Source organism: Engystomops pustulosus, chromosome 9, assembly GCF_040894005.1.
Source record: "Engystomops pustulosus chromosome 9, aEngPut4.maternal, whole genome shotgun sequence".
In the NCBI taxonomy this organism is placed as follows: Eukaryota; Metazoa; Chordata; class Amphibia; order Anura; family Leptodactylidae; genus Engystomops; species Engystomops pustulosus.
The window spans coordinates 68758052-68774587 of record NC_092419.1 but is presented as its reverse complement, the minus strand read 5'-3'; the positions used below and the strand labels follow the sequence as shown (position 1 = coordinate 68774587).

The window sequence follows — 16536 nt, the reverse complement described above, 5'->3', positions numbered from 1 at the left end:
ACTTGCCAAACCTTAAGCTGCATTGCTGCTGCGATGTGACGAGAGCAGGCACATTCAGCTTAGAATGGCCGTTGACAGCAGCTGTTCAATTTGAACCTTCTTTTACTATCTCATAGAGAAACTAACACAATTTTCAGGTTCAAAAAGGTTAACGGAACTTGGGATTCCCAGCCAGTCTCCCATGCTGGTACTTGCTAAGCCTTAAGCTGCATTGCTGCTGCGATCTGACGAGAGCAGGCACATTCAGCTTAGAATGGCCGTTGACAGCAGCTGTTCAATTTGAACCTTCTTTTACTATCTCATAGAGAAACTAACACAATTTTCAGGTTCAAAAAGGTCAACGGAACTTGGGATTCCCAGCCAGTCTCCCATGCTGTTACTTGCCAAGCCTTAAGCTGCATTGCTGCTGCGATCTCACGAGAGCAGGCACATTCAGCTTAGAATGGCCGTTGACAGCAGCTGTTCAGTTTGAACCTTCTTTTACTATCTCATAGAGAAACTAACACAATTTTCAGGTTCAAAAAGGTCAACGGAACTTGGGATTCCCAGCCAGTCTCCCATGCTGGTACTTGCCAAGCCTTAAGCTGCATTGCTGCTGCGATCTGACGAGAGCAGGCACATTCAGCTTAGAATGGCCGTTGACAGCAGCTGTTCAATTTGAACCTTCTTTTACCATCTTTGACAGAGAAACTAACAATTTTCAGGTTCAAAAAGGTCAACAGAACTTGGGATTCCCAGCCAGTCTCCCATGCTGGTACTTGCCAAGCCTTAATCTGCATTGCTGCTGCGATCTGACGAGAGCAGGCACATTCAGCTTAGAATGGCCGTTGACAGCAGCTGTTCAATTTGAACCTTCTTTTACTATCTCATAGAGAAACTAACACAATTTTCAGGTTCAAAAAGGTCAACGGAACTTGGGATTCCCAGCCAGTCTCCCATGCTGGTACTTGCCAAGCCTTAAGCTGCATTGCTGCTGCGATCTGACGAGAGCAGGCACATTCAGCTTAGAATGGCCGTTGATAGCAGCTGTTCAGTTTGAACCTTCTTTTACTATCTCATAGAGAAACTAACACAATTTTCAGGTTCAAAAAGGTCAACGGAACTTGGGATTCCCAGCCAGTCTCCCATGCTGGTACTTGCCAAGCCTTAAGCTGCATTGCTGCTGCGATCTGACGAGAGCAGGCACATTCAGCTTAGAATGGCCGTTGACAGCAGCTGTTCAATTTGAACCTTCTTTTACTATCTCATAGAGAAACTAACACAATTTTCAGGTTCAAAAAGGTCAACGGAACTTGGGATTCCCAGCCAGTCTCCCATGCTGGTACTTGCCAAGCCTTAAGCTGCATTGCTGCTGCGATCTGATGAGAGCAGGCACATTCAGCTTAGAATGGCCGTTGACAGCAGCTGTTCAATTTGAACCTTCTTTTACTATCTCATAGAGAAACTAACACAATTTTCAGGTTCAAAAAGTTCAACGGAACTTGGGATTCCCAGCCAGTCTCCCATGCTGGTACTTGCCAAGCCTTTAGCTGCATTGCTGCTGCGATCTGACGAGAGCCGGCACATTCAGCTTAGAATGGCCCTTGACAGCAGCTGTTCAATTTGAACCTTCTTTTACCATCTTTGACAGAGAAACTAACAATTTTCAGGTTCAAAAAGGTCAACAGAACTTGGGATTCCCAGCCAGTCTCCCATGCTGGTACTTGCCAAGCCTTAAGCTGCATTGCTGCTGCGATCTGACGAGAGCAAGCACATTCAGCTTAGAATGGCCGTTGACAGCAGCTGTTCAATTTGAACCTTCTTTTACTATCTCATAGAGAAACTAACACAATTTTCAGGTTCAAAAAGGTCAACGGAACTTGGGATTCCCAGCCAGTCTCCCATGCTGGTACTTGCCAAACCTTAAGCTGCATTGCTGCTGCCATCTGACGAGAGCAGGCACATTCAGCTTAGAATGGCCGTTGATAGCAGCTGTTCAATTTGAACCTTCTTTTACTATCTCACAGAGAAACTAACACAATTTTCAGGTTCAAAAAGGTTAACGGAACTTGGGATTCCCAGCCAGTCTCCCATGCTGGTACTTGTCAAGCCTTAAGCTGCATTGCTGCTGCGATCTGACGAGAGCAGGCACATTCAGCTTAGAATGGCCGTTGACAGCAGCTGTTCAATTTGAACCTTCTTTTACTATCTCATAGAGAAACTAACACAATTTTCAGGTTCAAAAAGGTCAACGGAACTTGGGATTCCCAGCCAGTCTCCCATGCTGTTACTTGCCAAGCCTTAAGCTGCATTGCTGCTGCGATCTCACGAGAGCAGGCACATTCAGCTTAGAATGGCCGTTGACAGCAGCTGTTCAGTTTGAACCTTCTTTTACTATCTCATAGAGAAACTAACACAATTTTCAGGTTCAAAAAGGTCAACGGAACTTGGGATTCCCAGCCAGTCTCCCATGCTGGTACTTGCCAAGCCTTAAGCTGCATTGCTGCTGCGATCTGACGAGAGCAGGCACATTCAGCTTAGAATGGCCGTTGACAGCAGCTGTTCAATTTGAACCTTCTTTTACCATCTTTGACAGAGAAACCAACAATTTTCAGGTTCAAAAAGGTCAACAGAACTTGGGATTCCCAGCCAGTCTCCCATGCTGGTACTTGCCAAGCCTTAATCTGCATTGCTGCTGCGATCTGACGAGAGCAGGCACATTCAGCTTAGAATGGCCGTTGACAGCAGCTGTTCAATTTGAACCTTCTTTTACTATCTCATAGAAAAACTAACACAATTTTCAGGTTCAAAAAGGTCAACAGAACTTGGGATTCCCAGCCAGTCTCCCATGCTGGTACTTGCCAAGCCTTAAGCTGCATTGCTGCTGCGATCTGACGAGAGCAGGCACATTCAGCTTAGAATGGCCGTTGACAGCAGCTGTTCAATTTGAACCTTCTTTTACTATCTCATAGAGAAACTAACACAATTTTCAGGTTCAAAAAGGTCAACGGAACTTGGGATTCCCAGCCAGTCTCCCATGCTGGTACTTGCCAAGCCTTAAGCTGCATTGCTGCTGCGATCTGACGAGAGCAGGCACATTCAGCTTAGAATGGCCGTTGATAGCAGCTGTTCAGTTTGAACCTTCTTTTACTATCTCATAGAGAAACTAACACAATTTTAAGGTTCAAAAAGGTCAACGGAACTTGGGATTCCCAGCCAGTCTCCCATGCTGGTACTTGCCAAGCCTTAAGCTGCATTGCTGCTGCGATCTGACGAGAGCAGGCACATTCAGCTTAGAATGGCCGTTGACAGCAGCTGTTCAATTTGAACCTTCTTTTACTATCTCATAGAGAAACTAACACAATTTTCAGGTTCAAAAAGTTCAACGGAACTTGGGATTCCCAGCCAGTCTCCCATGCTGGTACTTGCCAAGCCTTAAGCTGCTGCGATCTGACAAGAGCAGGCACATTCAGCTTAGAATGGCCGTTGACAGCAGCTGTTCAATTTGAACCTTCTTTTACTATCTCATAGAGAAACTAACACAATTTTCAGGTTCAAAAAGGTCAACAGAACTTGGGATTCCCAGCCAGTCTCCCATGCTGGTACTTGCCAAGCCTTAAGCTGCATTGCTGCTGCGATCTGACGAGAGCAGGCACATTCAGCTTAGAATGGCCGTTGACAGCAGCTGTTCAGTTTGAACCTTCTTTTACTATCTCATAGAGAAACTAACACAATTTTCAGGTTCAAAAAGGTCAACGGAACTTGGTATTCCCAGCCAGTCTCCCATGCTGGTACTTGCCAAACCTTAAGCTGCATTGCTGCTGCGATGTGACGAGAGCAGGCACATTCAGCTTAGAATGGCCGTTGACAGCAGCTGTTCAATTTGAACCTTCTTTTACTATCTCATAGAGAAACTAACACAATTTTCAGGTTCAAAAAGGTTAACGGAACTTGGGATTCCCAGCCAGTCTCCCATGCTGGTACTTGCCAAGCCTTAAGCTGCATTGCTGCTGCGATCTCACGAGAGCAGGCACATTCAGCTTAGAATGGCCGTTGACAGCAGCTGTTCAATTTGAACCTTCTTTTACTATCTCATAGAGAAACTAACACAATTTTCAGGTTCAAAAAGGTCAACGGAACTTGGGATTCCCAGCCAGTCTCCCATGCTGTTACTTGCCAAGCCTTAAGCTGCATTGCTGCTGCGATCTCACGAGAGCAGGCACATTCAGCTTAGAATGGCCGTTGACAGCAGCTGTTCAGTTTGAACCTTCTTTTACTATCTCATAGAGAAACTAACACAATTTTCAGGTTCAAAAAGGTCAACGGAACTTGGGATTCCCAGCCAGTCTCCCATGCTGGTACTTGCCAAGCCTTAAGCTGCATTGCTGCTGCGATCTGACGAGAGCAGGCACATTCAGCTTAGAATGGCCGTTGACAGCAGCTGTTCAATTTGAACCTTCTTTTACTATCTCATAGAGAAACTAACACAATTTTCAGGTTCAAAAAGGTCAACGGAACTTGGGATTCCCAGCCAGTCTCCCACGCTGTTACTTGCCAAGCCTTAAGCTGCATTGCTGCTGCGATCTCACGAGAGCAGGCACATTCAGCTTAGAATGGCCGTTGACAGCAGCTGTTCAGTTTGAACCTTCTTTTACTATCTCATAGAGAAACTAACACAATTTTCAGGTTCAAAAAGGTCAACGGAACTTGGGATTCCCAGCCAGTCTCCCATGCTGGTACTTGCCAAGCCTTAAGCTGCATTGCTGCTGCGATCTGACGAGAGCAGGCACATTCAGCTTAGAATGGCCGTTGACAGCAGCTGTTCAATTTGAACCTTCTTTTACCATCTTTGACAGAGAAACCAACAATTTTCAGGTTCAAAAAGGTCAACAGAACTTGGGATTCCCAGCCAGTCTCCCATGCTGGTACTTGCCAAGCCTTAATCTGCATTGCTGCTGCGATCTGACGAGAGCAGGCACATTCAGCTTAGAATGGCCGTTGACAGCAGCTGTTCAATTTGAACCTTCTTTTACTATCTCATAGAAAAACTAACACAATTTTCAGGTTCAAAAAGGTCAACAGAACTTGGGATTCCCAGCCAGTCTCCCATGCTGGTACTTGCCAAGCCTTAAGCTGCATTGCTGCTGCGATCTGACGAGAGCAGGCACATTCAGCTTAGAATGGCCGTTGACAGCAGCTGTTCAATTTGAACCTTCTTTTACTATCTCATAGAGAAACTAACACAATTTTCAGGTTCAAAAAGGTCAACGGAACTTGGGATTCCCAGCCAGTCTCCCATGCTGGTACTTGCCAAGCCTTAAGCTGCATTGCTGCTGCGATCTGATGAGAGCAGGCACATTCAGCTTAGAATGGCCGTTGACAGCAGCTGTTCAATTTGAACCTTCTTTTACTATCTCATAGAGAAACTAACACAATTTTCAGGTTCAAAAAGGTCAACGGAACTTGGGATTCCCAGCCAGTCTCCCATGCTGGTACTTGCCAAGCCTTAAGCTGCTGCGATCTGACAAGAGCAGGCACATTCAGCTTAGAATGGCCGTTGACAGCAGCTGTTCAATTTGAACCTTCTTTTACTATCTCATAGAGAAACTAACACAATTTTCAGGTTCAAAAAGGTCAACAGAACTTGGGATTCCCAGCCAGTCTCCCATGCTGGTACTTGCCAAGCCTTAAGCTGCATTGCTGCTGCGATCTGACGAGAGCAGGCACATTCAGCTTAGAATGGCCGTTGACAGCAGCTGTTCAGTTTGAACCTTCTTTTACTATCTCATAGAGAAACTAACACAATTTTCAGGTTCAAAAAGGTCAACGGAACTTGGTATTCCCAGCCAGTCTCCCATGCTGGTACTTGCCAAACCTTAAGCTGCATTGCTGCTGCGATGTGACGAGAGCAGGCACATTCAGCTTAGAATGGCCGTTGACAGCAGCTGTTCAATTTGAACCTTCTTTTACTATCTCATAGAGAAACTAACACAATTTTCAGGTTCAAAAAGGTTAACGGAACTTGGGATTCCCAGCCAGTCTCCCATGCTGGTACTTGCTAAGCCTTAAGCTGCATTGCTGCTGCGATCTGACGAGAGCAGGCACATTCAGCTTAGAATGGCCATTGACAGCAGCTGTTCAATTTGAACCTTCTTTTACTATCTCATAGAGAAACTAACACAATTTTCAGGTTCAAAAAGGTCAACGGAACTTGGGATTCCCAGCCAGTCTCCCATGCTGTTACTTGCCAAGCCTTAAGCTGCATTGCTGCTGCGATCTCACGAGAGCAGGCACATTCAGCTTAGAATGGCCGTTGACAGCAGCTGTTCAGTTTGAACCTTCTTTTACTATCTCATAGAGAAACTAACACAATTTTCAGGTTCAAAAAGGTCAACGGAACTTGGGATTCCCAGCCAGTCTCCCATGCTGGTACTTGCCAAGCCTTAAGCTGCATTGCTGCTGCGATCTGACGAGAGCAGGCACATTCAGCTTAGAATGGCCGTTGACAGCAGCTGTTCAATTTGAACCTTCTTTTACCATCTTTGACAGAGAAACTAACAATTTTCAGGTTCAAAAAGGTCAACAGAACTTGGGATTCCCAGCCAGTCTCCCATGCTGGTACTTGCCAAGCCTTAATCTGCATTGCTGCTGCGATCTGACGAGAGCAGGCACATTCAGCTTAGAATGGCCGTTGACAGCAGCTGTTCAATTTGAACCTTCTTTTACTATCTCATAGAGAAACTAACACAATTTTCAGGTTCAAAAAGGTCAACGGAACTTGGGATTCCCAGCCAGTCTCCCATGCTGGTACTTGCCAAGCCTTAAGCTGCATTGCTGCTGCGATCTGACGAGAGCAGGCACATTCAGCTTAGAATGGCCGTTGATAGCAGCTGTTCAGTTTGAACCTTCTTTTACTATCTCATAGAGAAACTAACACAATTTTCAGGTTCAAAAAGGTCAACGGAACTTGGGATTCCCAGCCAGTCTCCCATGCTGGTACTTGCCAAGCCTTAAGCTGCATTGCTGCTGCGATCTGACGAGAGCAGGCACATTCAGCTTAGAATGGCCGTTGACAGCAGCTGTTCAATTTGAACCTTCTTTTACTATCTCATAGAGAAACTAACACAATTTTCAGGTTCAAAAAGGTCAACGGAACTTGGGATTCCCAGCCAGTCTCCCATGCTGGTACTTGCCAAGCCTTAAGCTGCATTGCTGCTGCGATCTGATGAGAGCAGGCACATTCAGCTTAGAATGGCCGTTGACAGCAGCTGTTCAATTTGAACCTTCTTTTACTATCTCATAGAGAAACTAACACAATTTTCAGGTTCAAAAAGTTCAACGGAACTTGGGATTCCCAGCCAGTCTCCCATGCTGGTACTTGCCAAGCCTTTAGCTGCATTGCTGCTGCGATCTGACGAGAGCCGGCACATTCAGCTTAGAATGGCCCTTGACAGCAGCTGTTCAATTTGAACCTTCTTTTACCATCTTTGACAGAGAAACTAACAATTTTCAGGTTCAAAAAGGTCAACAGAACTTGGGATTCCCAGCCAGTCTCCCATGCTGGTACTTGCCAAGCCTTAAGCTGCATTGCTGCTGCGATCTGACGAGAGCAAGCACATTCAGCTTAGAATGGCCGTTGACAGCAGCTGTTCAATTTGAACCTTCTTTTACTATCTCATAGAGAAACTAACACAATTTTCAGGTTCAAAAAGGTCAACGGAACTTGGGATTCCCAGCCAGTCTCCCATGCTGGTACTTGCCAAACCTTAAGCTGCATTGCTGCTGCCATCTGACGAGAGCAGGCACATTCAGCTTAGAATGGCCGTTGATAGCAGCTGTTCAATTTGAACCTTCTTTTACTATCTCACAGAGAAACTAACACAATTTTCAGGTTCAAAAAGGTTAACGGAACTTGGGATTCCCAGCCAGTCTCCCATGCTGGTACTTGTCAAGCCTTAAGCTGCATTGCTGCTGCGATCTGACGAGAGCAGGCACATTCAGCTTAGAATGGCCGTTGACAGCAGCTGTTCAATTTGAACCTTCTTTTACTATCTCATAGAGAAACTAACACAATTTTCAGGTTCAAAAAGGTCAACGGAACTTGGGATTCCCAGCCAGTCTCCCATGCTGTTACTTGCCAAGCCTTAAGCTGCATTGCTGCTGCGATCTCACGAGAGCAGGCACATTCAGCTTAGAATGGCCGTTGACAGCAGCTGTTCAGTTTGAACCTTCTTTTACTATCTCATAGAGAAACTAACACAATTTTCAGGTTCAAAAAGGTCAACGGAACTTGGGATTCCCAGCCAGTCTCCCATGCTGGTACTTGCCAAGCCTTAAGCTGCATTGCTGCTGCGATCTGACGAGAGCAGGCACATTCAGCTTAGAATGGCCGTTGACAGCAGCTGTTCAATTTGAACCTTCTTTTACCATCTTTGACAGAGAAACCAACAATTTTCAGGTTCAAAAAGGTCAACAGAACTTGGGATTCCCAGCCAGTCTCCCATGCTGGTACTTGCCAAGCCTTAATCTGCATTGCTGCTGCGATCTGACGAGAGCAGGCACATTCAGCTTAGAATGGCCGTTGACAGCAGCTGTTCAATTTGAACCTTCTTTTACTATCTCATAGAAAAACTAACACAATTTTCAGGTTCAAAAAGGTCAACAGAACTTGGGATTCCCAGCCAGTCTCCCATGCTGGTACTTGCCAAGCCTTAAGCTGCATTGCTGCTGCGATCTGACGAGAGCAGGCACATTCAGCTTAGAATGGCCGTTGATAGCAGCTGTTCAGTTTGAACCTTCTTTTACTATCTCATAGAGAAACTAACACAATTTTAAGGTTCAAAAAGGTCAACGGAACTTGGGATTCCCAGCCAGTCTCCCATGCTGGTACTTGCCAAGCCTTAAGCTGCATTGCTGCTGCGATCTGACGAGAGCAGGCACATTCAGCTTAGAATGGCCGTTGACAGCAGCTGTTCAATTTGAACCTTCTTTTACTATCTCATAGAGAAACTAACACAATTTTCAGGTTCAAAAAGTTCAACGGAACTTGGGATTCCCAGCCAGTCTCCCATGCTGGTACTTGCCAAGCCTTAAGCTGCTGCGATCTGACAAGAGCAGGCACATTCAGCTTAGAATGGCCGTTGACAGCAGCTGTTCAATTTGAACCTTCTTTTACTATCTCATAGAGAAACTAACACAATTTTCAGGTTCAAAAAGGTCAACAGAACTTGGGATTCCCAGCCAGTCTCCCATGCTGGTACTTGCCAAGCCTTAAGCTGCATTGCTGCTGCGATCTGACGAGAGCAGGCACATTCAGCTTAGAATGGCCGTTGACAGCAGCTGTTCAGTTTGAACCTTCTTTTACTATCTCATAGAGAAACTAACACAATTTTCAGGTTCAAAAAGGTCAACGGAACTTGGTATTCCCAGCCAGTCTCCCATGCTGGTACTTGCCAAACCTTAAGCTGCATTGCTGCTGCGATGTGACGAGAGCAGGCACATTCAGCTTAGAATGGCCGTTGACAGCAGCTGTTCAATTTGAACCTTCTTTTACTATCTCATAGAGAAACTAACACAATTTTCAGGTTCAAAAAGGTTAACGGAACTTGGGATTCCCAGCCAGTCTCCCATGCTGGTACTTGCCAAGCCTTAAGCTGCATTGCTGCTGCGATCTGACGAGAGCAGGCACATTCAGCTTAGAATGGCCGTTGACAGCAGCTGTTCAATTTGAACCTTCTTTTACTATCTCATAGAGAAACTAACACAATTTTCAGGTTCAAAAAGGTCAACGGAACTTGGGATTCCCAGCCAGTCTCCCATGCTGTTACTTGCCAAGCCTTAAGCTGCATTGCTGCTGCGATCTCACGAGAGCAGGCACATTCAGCTTAGAATGGCCGTTGACAGCAGCTGTTCAGTTTGAACCTTCTTTTACTATCTCATAGAGAAACTAACACAATTTTCAGGTTCAAAAAGGTCAACGGAACTTGGGATTCCCAGCCAGTCTCCCATGCTGGTACTTGCCAAGCCTTAAGCTGCATTGCTGCTGCGATCTGACGAGAGCAGGCACATTCAGCTTAGAATGGCCGTTGACAGCAGCTGTTCAATTTGAACCTTCTTTTACCATCTTTGACAGAGAAACTAACAATTTTCAGGTTCAAAAAGGTCAACAGAACTTGGGATTCCCAGCCAGTCTCCCATGCTGGTACTTGCCAAGCCTTAATATGCATTGCTGCTGCGATCTGACAAGAGCAGGCACATTCAGCTTAGAATGGCCGTTGACAGCAGCTGTTCAATTTGAACCTTCTTTTACTATCTCATAGAAAAACTAACACAATTTTCAGGTTCAAAAAGGTCAACAGAACTTGGGATTCCCAGCCAGTCTCCCATGCTGGTACTTGCCAAGCCTTAAGCTGCATTGCTGCTGCGATCTGACGAGAGCAGGCACATTCAGCTTAGAATGGCTGTTGACAGCAGCTGTTCAATTTGAACCTTCTTTTACTATCTCATAGAGAAACTAACACAATTTTCAGGTTCAAAGAGGTCAACGGAACTTGGGATTCCCAGCCAGTCTCCCATGCTGGTACTTGCCAAGCCTTAAGCTGCATTGCTGCTGCGATCTGGCGAGAGCAGGCACATTCAGCTTAGAATGGCCGTTGATAGCAGCTGTTCAGTTTGAACCTTCTTTTACTATCTCATAGAGAAACTAACACAATTTTCAGGTTCAAAAAGGTCAACGGAACTTGGGATTCCCAGCCAGTCTCCCATGCTGGTACTTGCCAAGCCTTAAGCTGCATTGCTGCTGCGATCTGACGAGAGCAGGCACATTCAGCTTAGAATGGCCGTTGATAGCAGCTGTTCAGTTTGAACCTTCTTTTACTATCTCATAGAGAAACTAACACAATTTTCAGGTTCAAAAAGGTCAACGGAACTTGGGATTCCCAGCCAGTCTCCCATGCTGGTACTTGCCAAGCCTTAAGCTGCATTGCTGCTGCGATCTGACGAGAGCAGGCACATTCAGCTTAGAATGGCCGTTGACAGCAGCTGTTCAATTTGAACCTTCTTTTACCATCTTTGACAGAGAAACCAACAATTTTCAGGTTCAAAAAGGTCAACAGAACTTGGGATTCCCAGCCAGTCTCCCATGCTGGTACTTGCCAAGCCTTAATCTGCATTGCTGCTGCGATCTGACGAGAGCAGGCACATTCAGCTTAGAATGGCCGTTGACAGCAGCTGTTCAATTTGAACCTTCTTTTACTATCTCATAGAAAAACTAACACAATTTTCAGGTTCAAAAAGGTCAACAGAACTTGGGATTCCCAGCCAGTCTCCCATGCTGGTACTTGCCAAGCCTTAAGCTGCATTGCTGCTGCGATCTGACGAGAGCAGGCACATTCAGCTTAGAATGGCCGTTGACAGCAGCTGTTCAATTTGAACCTTCTTTTACTATCTCATAGAGAAACTAACACAATTTTCAGGTTCAAAAAGGTCAACGGAACTTGGGATTCCCAGCCAGTCTCCCATGCTGGTACTTGCCAAGCCTTAAGCTGCATTGCTGCTGCGATCTGACGAGAGCAGGCACATTCAGCTTAGAATGGCCGTTGATAGCAGCTGTTCAATTTGAACCTTCTTTTACTATCTCATAGAGAAACTAACACAATTTTCAGGTTCAAAAAGGTCAACGGAACTTGGGATTCCCAGCCAGTCTCCCATGCTGGTACTTGCCAAGCCTTAAGCTGCATTGCTGCTGCGATCTGATGAGAGCAGGCACATTCAGCTTAGAATGGCCGTTGACAGCAGCTGTTCAATTTGAACCTTCTTTTACTATCTCATAGAGAAACTAACACAATTTTCAGGTTCAAAAAGTTCAACGGAACTTGGGATTCCCAGCCAGTCTCCCATGCTGGTACTTGCCAAGCCTTTAGCTGCATTGCTGCTGCGATCTGACGAGAGCCGGCACATTCAGCTTAGAATGGCCCTTGACAGCAGCTGTTCAATTTGAACCTTCTTTTACCATCTTTGACAGAGAAACTAACAATTTTCAGGTTCAAAAAGGTCAACAGAACTTGGGATTCCCAGCCAGTCTCCCATGCTGGTACTTGCCAAGCCTTAAGCTGCATTGCTGCTGCGATCTGACGAGAGCAAGCAGATTCAGCTTAGAATGGCCGTTGACAGCAGCTGTTCAATTTGAACCTTCTTTTACTATCTCATAGAGAAACTAACACAATTTTCAGGTTCAAAAAGGTCAACGGAACTTAGGATTCTCAGCCAGTCTCCCATGCTGGTACTTGCCAAGCCTTAAGCTGCATTGCTGCTGCGATCTGACGAGAGCAGGCACATTCAGCTTAGAATGGCCGTTGACAGCAGCTGTTCAGTTTGAACCTTCTTTTACTATCTCATAGAGAAACTAACACAATTTTCAGGTTCAAAAAGGTCAACAGAACTTGGGATTCCCAGCCAGTCTCCCATGCTGGTACTTGCCAAGCCTTAAGCTGCATTGCTGCTGCGATCTGACGAGAGCAGGCACATTCAGCTTAGAATGGCCGTTGACAGCAGCTGTTCAATTTGAACCTTCTTTTACTATCTCATAGAGAAACTAACACAATTTTCAGGTTCAAAAAGGTCAACGGAACTCGGGATTCCCAGACAGTCTCCCACGCTGTTACTTGCCAAGCCTTAAGCTGCATTGCTGCTGCGATCTCACGAGAGCAGGCACATTCAGCTTAGAATGGCCGTTGACAGCAGCTGTTCAGTTTGAACCTTCTTTTACTATCTCATAGAGAAACTAACACAATTTTCAGGTTCAAAAAGGTCAACGGAACTTGGGATTCCCAGCCAGTCTCCCATGCTGGTACTTGCCAAGCCTTAAGCTGCATTGCTGCTGCGATCTGACGAGAGCAGGCACATTCAGCTTAGAATGGCCGTTGACAGCAGCTGTTCAATTTGAACCTTCTTTTACCATCTTTGACAGAGAAACCAACAATTTTCAGGTTCAAAAAGGTCAACAGAACTTGGGATTCCCAGCCAGTCTCCCATGCTGGTACTTGCCAAGCCTTAATCTGCATTGCTGCTGCGATCTGACGAGAGCAGGCACATTCAGCTTAGAATGGCCGTTGACAGCAGCTGTTCAATTTGAACCTTCTTTTACTATCTCATAGAAAAACTAACACAATTTTCAGGTTCAAAAAGGTCAACAGAACTTGGGATTCCCAGCCAGTCTCCCATGCTGGTACTTGCCAAGCCTTAAGCTGCATTGCTGCTGCGATCTGACGAGAGCAGGCACATTCAGCTTAGAATGGCCGTTGACAGCAGCTGTTCAATTTGAACCTTCTTTTACTATCTCATAGAGAAACTAACACAATTTTCAGGTTCAAAAAGGTCAACGGAACTTGGGATTCCCAGCCAGTCTCCCATGCTGGTACTTGCCAAGCCTTAAGCTGCATTGCTGCTGCGATCTGATGAGAGCAGGCACATTCAGCTTAGAATGGCCGTTGACAGCAGCTGTTCAATTTGAACCTTCTTTTACTATCTCATAGAGAAACTAACACAATTTTCAGGTTCAAAAAGGTCAACGGAACTTGGGATTCCCAGCCAGTCTCCCATGCTGGTACTTGCCAAGCCTTAAGCTGCTGCGATCTGACAAGAGCAGGCACATTCAGCTTAGAATGGCCGTTGACAGCAGCTGTTCAATTTGAACCTTCTTTTACTATCTCATAGAGAAACTAACACAATTTTCAGGTTCAAAAAGGTCAACAGAACTTGGGATTCCCAGCCAGTCTCCCATGCTGGTACTTGCCAAGCCTTAAGCTGCATTGCTGCTGCGATCTGACGAGAGCAGGCACATTCAGCTTAGAATGGCCGTTGACAGCAGCTGTTCAGTTTGAACCTTCTTTTACTATCTCATAGAGAAACTAACACAATTTTCAGGTTCAAAAAGGTCAACGGAACTTGGTATTCCCAGCCAGTCTCCCATGCTGGTACTTGCCAAACCTTAAGCTGCATTGCTGCTGCGATGTGACGAGAGCAGGCACATTCAGCTTAGAATGGCCGTTGACAGCAGCTGTTCAATTTGAACCTTCTTTTACTATCTCATAGAGAAACTAACACAATTTTCAGGTTCAAAAAGGTTAACGGAACTTGGGATTCCCAGCCAGTCTCCCATGCTGGTACTTGCCAAGCCTTAAGCTGCATTGCTGCTGCGATCTGACGAGAGCAGGCACATTCAGCTTAGAATGGCCGTTGACAGCAGCTGTTCAATTTGAACCTTCTTTTACTATCTCATAGAGAAACTAACACAATTTTCAGGTTCAAAAAGGTCAACGGAACTTGGGATTCCCAGCCAGTCTCCCATGCTGTTACTTGCCAAGCCTTAAGCTGCATTGCTGCTGCGATCTCACGAGAGCAGGCACATTCAGCTTAGAATGGCCGTTGACAGCAGCTGTTCAGTTTGAACCTTCTTTTACTATCTCATAGAGAAACTAACACAATTTTCAGGTTCAAAAAGGTCAACGGAACTTGGGATTCCCAGCCAGTCTCCCATGCTGGTACTTGCCAAGCCTTAAGCTGCATTGCTGCTGCGATCTGACGAGAGCAGGCACATTCAGCTTAGAATGGCCGTTGACAGCAGCTGTTCAATTTGAACCTTCTTTTACCATCTTTGACAGAGAAACTAACAATTTTCAGGTTCAAAAAGGTCAACAGAACTTGGGATTCCCAGCCAGTCTCCCAAGCTGGTACTTGCCAAGCCTTAATCTGCATTGCTGCTGCGATCTTACGAGAGCAGGCACATTCAGCTTAGAATGGCCGTTGACAGCAGCTGTTCAATTTGAACCTTCTTTTACTATCTCATAGAGAAACTAACACAATTTTCAGGTTCAAAAAGGTCAACGGAACTTGGGATTCCCAGCCAGTCTCCCATGCTGGTACTTGCCAAGCCTTAAGCTGCATTGCTGCTGCGATCTGACGAGAGCAGGCACATTCAGCTTAGAATGGCCGTTGATAGCAGCTGTTCAGTTTGAACCTTCTTTTACTATCTCATAGAGAAACTAACACAATTTTCAGGTTCAAAAAGGTCAACGGAACTTGGGATTCCCAGCCAGTCTCCCATGCTGGTACTTGCCAAGCCTTAAGCTGCATTGCTGCTGCGATCTGACGAGAGCAGGCACATTCAGCTTAGAATGGCCGTTGACAGCAGCTGTTCAATTTGAACCTTCTTTTACTATCTCATAGAGAAACTAACACAATTTTCAGGTTCAAAAAGGTCAACGGAACTTGGGATTCCCAGCCAGTCTCCCATGCTGGTACTTGCCAAGCCTTAAGCTGCATTGCTGCTGCGATCTGATGAGAGCAGGCACATTCAGCTTAGAATGGCCGTTGACAGCAGCTGTTCAATTTGAACCTTCTTTTACTATCTCATAGAGAAACTAACACAATTTTCAGGTTCAAAAAGTTCAACGGAACTTGGGATTCCCAGCCAGTCTCCCATGCTGGTACTTGCCAAGCCTTTAGCTGCATTGCTGCTGCGATCTGACGAGAGCCGGCACATTCAGCTTAGAATGGCCCTTGACAGCAGCTGTTCAATTTGAACCTTCTTTTACCATCTTTGACAGAGAAACTAACAATTTTCAGGTTCAAAAAGGTCAACAGAACTTGGGATTCCCAGCCAGTCTCCCATGCTGGTACTTGCCAAGCCTTAAGCTGCATTGCTGCTGCGATCTGACGAGAGCAAGCACATTCAGCTTAGAATGGCCGTTGACAGCAGCTGTTCAATTTGAACCTTCTTTTACTATCTCATAGAGAAACTAACACAATTTTCAGGTTCAAAAAGGTCAACGGAACTTGGGATTCCCAGCCAGTCTCCCATGCTGGTACTTGCCAAACCTTAAGCTGCATTGCTGCTGCCATCTGACGAGAGCAGGCACATTCAGCTTAGAATGGCCGTTGACAGCAGCTGTTCAATTTGAACCTTCTTTTACTATCTCACAGAGAAACTAACACAATTTTCAGGTTCAAAAAGGTTAACGGAACTTGGGATTCCCAGCCAGTCTCCCATGCTGGTACTTGCCAAGCCTTAAGCTGCATTGCTGCTGCGATCTGACGAGAGCAGGCACATTCAGCTTAGAATGGCCGTTGACAGCAGCTGTTCAATTTGAACCTTCTTTTACTATCTCATAGAGAAACTAACACAATTTTCAGGTTCAAAAAGGTCAACGGAACTTGGGATTCCCAGCCAGTCTCCCATGCTGGTACTTGCCAAGCCTTAAGCTGCATTGCTGCTGCAATCTGACGAGAGCAGGCACATTCAGCTTAGAATGGCCGTTGACAGCAGCTGTTCAATTTGAACCTTCTTTTACCATCTTTGACAGAGAAACCAACAATTTTCAGGTTCAAAAAGGTCAACAGAACTTGGGATTCCCAGCCAGTCTCCCATGCTGGTACTTGCCAAGCCTTAATCTGCATTGCTGCTGCGATCTGACGAGAGCAGGCACATTCAGCTTAGAATGGCCGTTGACAGCAGCTGTTCAATTTGAACCTTCTTTTACTATCTCATAGAAAAACTAA

General features: G+C 45.6%; 72 pseudogenes; all 72 read right to left on the bottom strand.

The window, feature by feature from the left end:
• Positions 1 to 146: 146 nt before the first annotated feature.
• On the bottom strand, positions 147 to 265 carry LOC140096223 (5S ribosomal RNA; annotated as a pseudogene).
• Positions 266 to 335: 70 nt separating this feature from the next.
• On the bottom strand, positions 336 to 454 carry LOC140096492 (5S ribosomal RNA; annotated as a pseudogene).
• Positions 455 to 524: 70 nt separating this feature from the next.
• LOC140101368 (5S ribosomal RNA) lies at positions 525 to 643 on the bottom strand (annotated as a pseudogene).
• Positions 644 to 713: 70 nt separating this feature from the next.
• Positions 714 to 832, bottom strand: LOC140089345 (5S ribosomal RNA; annotated as a pseudogene).
• A 70-nt stretch (positions 833 to 902) lies between these two features.
• On the bottom strand, positions 903 to 1021 carry LOC140085065 (5S ribosomal RNA; annotated as a pseudogene).
• A 70-nt stretch (positions 1022 to 1091) lies between these two features.
• Positions 1092 to 1210, bottom strand: LOC140101367 (5S ribosomal RNA; annotated as a pseudogene).
• A 70-nt stretch (positions 1211 to 1280) lies between these two features.
• On the bottom strand, positions 1281 to 1399 carry LOC140101410 (5S ribosomal RNA; annotated as a pseudogene).
• Positions 1400 to 1658: 259 nt separating this feature from the next.
• LOC140085321 (5S ribosomal RNA) lies at positions 1659 to 1777 on the bottom strand (annotated as a pseudogene).
• Positions 1778 to 2036: 259 nt separating this feature from the next.
• LOC140089844 (5S ribosomal RNA) lies at positions 2037 to 2155 on the bottom strand (annotated as a pseudogene).
• Positions 2156 to 2225: 70 nt separating this feature from the next.
• Positions 2226 to 2344, bottom strand: LOC140096490 (5S ribosomal RNA; annotated as a pseudogene).
• Positions 2345 to 2414: 70 nt separating this feature from the next.
• LOC140101366 (5S ribosomal RNA) lies at positions 2415 to 2533 on the bottom strand (annotated as a pseudogene).
• Positions 2534 to 2603: 70 nt separating this feature from the next.
• On the bottom strand, positions 2604 to 2722 carry LOC140089344 (5S ribosomal RNA; annotated as a pseudogene).
• Positions 2723 to 2792: 70 nt separating this feature from the next.
• LOC140081161 (5S ribosomal RNA) lies at positions 2793 to 2911 on the bottom strand (annotated as a pseudogene).
• Positions 2912 to 2981: 70 nt separating this feature from the next.
• Positions 2982 to 3100, bottom strand: LOC140085064 (5S ribosomal RNA; annotated as a pseudogene).
• A 70-nt stretch (positions 3101 to 3170) lies between these two features.
• On the bottom strand, positions 3171 to 3289 carry LOC140101365 (5S ribosomal RNA; annotated as a pseudogene).
• A 251-nt stretch (positions 3290 to 3540) lies between these two features.
• LOC140081160 (5S ribosomal RNA) lies at positions 3541 to 3659 on the bottom strand (annotated as a pseudogene).
• A 259-nt stretch (positions 3660 to 3918) lies between these two features.
• On the bottom strand, positions 3919 to 4037 carry LOC140094228 (5S ribosomal RNA; annotated as a pseudogene).
• Positions 4038 to 4107: 70 nt separating this feature from the next.
• LOC140096489 (5S ribosomal RNA) lies at positions 4108 to 4226 on the bottom strand (annotated as a pseudogene).
• A 70-nt stretch (positions 4227 to 4296) lies between these two features.
• Positions 4297 to 4415, bottom strand: LOC140101364 (5S ribosomal RNA; annotated as a pseudogene).
• Positions 4416 to 4485: 70 nt separating this feature from the next.
• LOC140097634 (5S ribosomal RNA) lies at positions 4486 to 4604 on the bottom strand (annotated as a pseudogene).
• Positions 4605 to 4674: 70 nt separating this feature from the next.
• Positions 4675 to 4793, bottom strand: LOC140101363 (5S ribosomal RNA; annotated as a pseudogene).
• Positions 4794 to 4863: 70 nt separating this feature from the next.
• On the bottom strand, positions 4864 to 4982 carry LOC140089343 (5S ribosomal RNA; annotated as a pseudogene).
• A 70-nt stretch (positions 4983 to 5052) lies between these two features.
• Positions 5053 to 5171, bottom strand: LOC140081159 (5S ribosomal RNA; annotated as a pseudogene).
• Positions 5172 to 5241: 70 nt separating this feature from the next.
• Positions 5242 to 5360, bottom strand: LOC140101398 (5S ribosomal RNA; annotated as a pseudogene).
• A 251-nt stretch (positions 5361 to 5611) lies between these two features.
• LOC140081158 (5S ribosomal RNA) lies at positions 5612 to 5730 on the bottom strand (annotated as a pseudogene).
• A 259-nt stretch (positions 5731 to 5989) lies between these two features.
• Positions 5990 to 6108, bottom strand: LOC140098430 (5S ribosomal RNA; annotated as a pseudogene).
• Positions 6109 to 6178: 70 nt separating this feature from the next.
• On the bottom strand, positions 6179 to 6297 carry LOC140096488 (5S ribosomal RNA; annotated as a pseudogene).
• A 70-nt stretch (positions 6298 to 6367) lies between these two features.
• On the bottom strand, positions 6368 to 6486 carry LOC140101362 (5S ribosomal RNA; annotated as a pseudogene).
• Positions 6487 to 6556: 70 nt separating this feature from the next.
• LOC140089341 (5S ribosomal RNA) lies at positions 6557 to 6675 on the bottom strand (annotated as a pseudogene).
• Positions 6676 to 6745: 70 nt separating this feature from the next.
• Positions 6746 to 6864, bottom strand: LOC140085063 (5S ribosomal RNA; annotated as a pseudogene).
• Positions 6865 to 6934: 70 nt separating this feature from the next.
• On the bottom strand, positions 6935 to 7053 carry LOC140101360 (5S ribosomal RNA; annotated as a pseudogene).
• Positions 7054 to 7123: 70 nt separating this feature from the next.
• On the bottom strand, positions 7124 to 7242 carry LOC140101386 (5S ribosomal RNA; annotated as a pseudogene).
• A 259-nt stretch (positions 7243 to 7501) lies between these two features.
• Positions 7502 to 7620, bottom strand: LOC140085320 (5S ribosomal RNA; annotated as a pseudogene).
• A 259-nt stretch (positions 7621 to 7879) lies between these two features.
• Positions 7880 to 7998, bottom strand: LOC140089842 (5S ribosomal RNA; annotated as a pseudogene).
• A 70-nt stretch (positions 7999 to 8068) lies between these two features.
• On the bottom strand, positions 8069 to 8187 carry LOC140096487 (5S ribosomal RNA; annotated as a pseudogene).
• Positions 8188 to 8257: 70 nt separating this feature from the next.
• Positions 8258 to 8376, bottom strand: LOC140101358 (5S ribosomal RNA; annotated as a pseudogene).
• A 70-nt stretch (positions 8377 to 8446) lies between these two features.
• Positions 8447 to 8565, bottom strand: LOC140089339 (5S ribosomal RNA; annotated as a pseudogene).
• Positions 8566 to 8635: 70 nt separating this feature from the next.
• LOC140086739 (5S ribosomal RNA) lies at positions 8636 to 8754 on the bottom strand (annotated as a pseudogene).
• A 70-nt stretch (positions 8755 to 8824) lies between these two features.
• Positions 8825 to 8943, bottom strand: LOC140101357 (5S ribosomal RNA; annotated as a pseudogene).
• Positions 8944 to 9194: 251 nt separating this feature from the next.
• On the bottom strand, positions 9195 to 9313 carry LOC140081157 (5S ribosomal RNA; annotated as a pseudogene).
• Positions 9314 to 9572: 259 nt separating this feature from the next.
• LOC140086671 (5S ribosomal RNA) lies at positions 9573 to 9691 on the bottom strand (annotated as a pseudogene).
• A 70-nt stretch (positions 9692 to 9761) lies between these two features.
• Positions 9762 to 9880, bottom strand: LOC140096485 (5S ribosomal RNA; annotated as a pseudogene).
• A 70-nt stretch (positions 9881 to 9950) lies between these two features.
• On the bottom strand, positions 9951 to 10069 carry LOC140101356 (5S ribosomal RNA; annotated as a pseudogene).
• A 259-nt stretch (positions 10070 to 10328) lies between these two features.
• LOC140081907 (5S ribosomal RNA) lies at positions 10329 to 10447 on the bottom strand (annotated as a pseudogene).
• Positions 10448 to 10517: 70 nt separating this feature from the next.
• LOC140095083 (5S ribosomal RNA) lies at positions 10518 to 10636 on the bottom strand (annotated as a pseudogene).
• A 70-nt stretch (positions 10637 to 10706) lies between these two features.
• On the bottom strand, positions 10707 to 10825 carry LOC140085062 (5S ribosomal RNA; annotated as a pseudogene).
• Positions 10826 to 10895: 70 nt separating this feature from the next.
• LOC140101355 (5S ribosomal RNA) lies at positions 10896 to 11014 on the bottom strand (annotated as a pseudogene).
• A 70-nt stretch (positions 11015 to 11084) lies between these two features.
• On the bottom strand, positions 11085 to 11203 carry LOC140089338 (5S ribosomal RNA; annotated as a pseudogene).
• A 70-nt stretch (positions 11204 to 11273) lies between these two features.
• LOC140081156 (5S ribosomal RNA) lies at positions 11274 to 11392 on the bottom strand (annotated as a pseudogene).
• A 70-nt stretch (positions 11393 to 11462) lies between these two features.
• LOC140085061 (5S ribosomal RNA) lies at positions 11463 to 11581 on the bottom strand (annotated as a pseudogene).
• Positions 11582 to 11651: 70 nt separating this feature from the next.
• On the bottom strand, positions 11652 to 11770 carry LOC140101374 (5S ribosomal RNA; annotated as a pseudogene).
• A 259-nt stretch (positions 11771 to 12029) lies between these two features.
• LOC140092759 (5S ribosomal RNA) lies at positions 12030 to 12148 on the bottom strand (annotated as a pseudogene).
• Positions 12149 to 12218: 70 nt separating this feature from the next.
• Positions 12219 to 12337, bottom strand: LOC140093864 (5S ribosomal RNA; annotated as a pseudogene).
• Positions 12338 to 12407: 70 nt separating this feature from the next.
• Positions 12408 to 12526, bottom strand: LOC140081155 (5S ribosomal RNA; annotated as a pseudogene).
• A 70-nt stretch (positions 12527 to 12596) lies between these two features.
• On the bottom strand, positions 12597 to 12715 carry LOC140096678 (5S ribosomal RNA; annotated as a pseudogene).
• Positions 12716 to 12785: 70 nt separating this feature from the next.
• Positions 12786 to 12904, bottom strand: LOC140101354 (5S ribosomal RNA; annotated as a pseudogene).
• Positions 12905 to 12974: 70 nt separating this feature from the next.
• On the bottom strand, positions 12975 to 13093 carry LOC140089337 (5S ribosomal RNA; annotated as a pseudogene).
• A 70-nt stretch (positions 13094 to 13163) lies between these two features.
• Positions 13164 to 13282, bottom strand: LOC140081154 (5S ribosomal RNA; annotated as a pseudogene).
• A 70-nt stretch (positions 13283 to 13352) lies between these two features.
• On the bottom strand, positions 13353 to 13471 carry LOC140101361 (5S ribosomal RNA; annotated as a pseudogene).
• A 251-nt stretch (positions 13472 to 13722) lies between these two features.
• LOC140081153 (5S ribosomal RNA) lies at positions 13723 to 13841 on the bottom strand (annotated as a pseudogene).
• Positions 13842 to 14100: 259 nt separating this feature from the next.
• On the bottom strand, positions 14101 to 14219 carry LOC140086669 (5S ribosomal RNA; annotated as a pseudogene).
• A 70-nt stretch (positions 14220 to 14289) lies between these two features.
• LOC140096484 (5S ribosomal RNA) lies at positions 14290 to 14408 on the bottom strand (annotated as a pseudogene).
• A 70-nt stretch (positions 14409 to 14478) lies between these two features.
• On the bottom strand, positions 14479 to 14597 carry LOC140101353 (5S ribosomal RNA; annotated as a pseudogene).
• Positions 14598 to 14667: 70 nt separating this feature from the next.
• LOC140096695 (5S ribosomal RNA) lies at positions 14668 to 14786 on the bottom strand (annotated as a pseudogene).
• A 70-nt stretch (positions 14787 to 14856) lies between these two features.
• LOC140085059 (5S ribosomal RNA) lies at positions 14857 to 14975 on the bottom strand (annotated as a pseudogene).
• Positions 14976 to 15045: 70 nt separating this feature from the next.
• On the bottom strand, positions 15046 to 15164 carry LOC140101352 (5S ribosomal RNA; annotated as a pseudogene).
• A 70-nt stretch (positions 15165 to 15234) lies between these two features.
• On the bottom strand, positions 15235 to 15353 carry LOC140101349 (5S ribosomal RNA; annotated as a pseudogene).
• A 259-nt stretch (positions 15354 to 15612) lies between these two features.
• Positions 15613 to 15731, bottom strand: LOC140085318 (5S ribosomal RNA; annotated as a pseudogene).
• Positions 15732 to 15801: 70 nt separating this feature from the next.
• On the bottom strand, positions 15802 to 15920 carry LOC140098027 (5S ribosomal RNA; annotated as a pseudogene).
• Positions 15921 to 15990: 70 nt separating this feature from the next.
• Positions 15991 to 16109, bottom strand: LOC140086668 (5S ribosomal RNA; annotated as a pseudogene).
• Positions 16110 to 16179: 70 nt separating this feature from the next.
• LOC140086959 (5S ribosomal RNA) lies at positions 16180 to 16298 on the bottom strand (annotated as a pseudogene).
• A 70-nt stretch (positions 16299 to 16368) lies between these two features.
• LOC140089336 (5S ribosomal RNA) lies at positions 16369 to 16487 on the bottom strand (annotated as a pseudogene).
• Positions 16488 to 16536: the final 49 nt, after the last annotated feature.